This window comes from Belonocnema kinseyi, chromosome 7 (assembly GCF_010883055.1).
Source record: "Belonocnema kinseyi isolate 2016_QV_RU_SX_M_011 chromosome 7, B_treatae_v1, whole genome shotgun sequence".
NCBI classification, from domain to species: Eukaryota; Metazoa; Arthropoda; class Insecta; order Hymenoptera; family Cynipidae; genus Belonocnema; species Belonocnema kinseyi.
In genome coordinates this window covers 119,806,680-119,807,736 of record NC_046663.1, presented here as the reverse complement: position 1 = coordinate 119,807,736, position 1,057 = coordinate 119,806,680, and positions in this window count along the sequence as shown.

Below are 1,057 nucleotides of genomic sequence, written 5' to 3'. Positions count from 1 at the left end.
TTCATTTTTGCATGCCAAGACGGTGTCATTTCCACCTTAACATACCGTCGCCACATTTTGAGCCAAGACATTCCCAATGATAGCTGCAGGGCGTGCCATGCATTTAACTCAGATACTATTTAGTTGTCCAACACACGCGGGAACGACCTACATTCAAAGGCACAATGCGGCACTAAGACTACTTTATTACCATCTCTGTCACTCCTACGGCATTCACCTTAATATCGCTCCTCTAAATGCTCCTAGGGAAATTGAGTCAATTATCGAGAATGGGAAGTGCCGTATATACTGGAACTTTATATTCTCGACAATTGTTTCTGTTGCTCACTCGAGGCCTGACATGGTTCTTCTTGACTTCGAGAAGCGAACCATGTTCGTTATCGAATTTTCGGCAACAGCTGACAAAAACTTCATAGTCAAGGAGAATGAAAAAAAGGGAGGTATCGAGACCTTATAAGGGAGTTGCAACGATTGTACCCGGAATATTCTGTTAAACTGATCGTCCTTATCATCGGCGCTCTTGGAGGTGCCAAGCTTTCACTTGCTAATAGCCTAAAAAGCATCCCTGCGTGTCAACAATATGCTAGAACACTTGCGGGAAAAATGCAGAAGGCGGTTGTCCTTGGGGCGCTCCGTGTTCTTAGGGTCCACGAGGCTTTTGCCAGATCGTCTTATTGATTCCTTTACAGACTGTAACCACCTATCTCACGGTTGTGAGACGTGGTTATGGCTGAAATTTTACCGCGATTTCGCTGGAAGGTGGGGGCAATTTTTCAGATTAGCACCCGCTCCCGGCGAATTCCTGCGGTTGTCCTTATGACAAATTTTTAATTATATATATATATCGAGTTTTTATTTGAAAAGCTTTGAAAGGTACAAAGAAAATTTAGGGATAATTTTTTTTATTCCAAGCGCATGTTTTTACAAATTTGGTAGGTGATACAAAATTGAATTCTTCTTTCAAAGAAAAAATTAGTGCTTACATTTTTACGCTTTTTTTAAATGTGGATAATATTTTGGAATAAAGAAATTATAAAAAGCTTTCGCAAAAATTTAA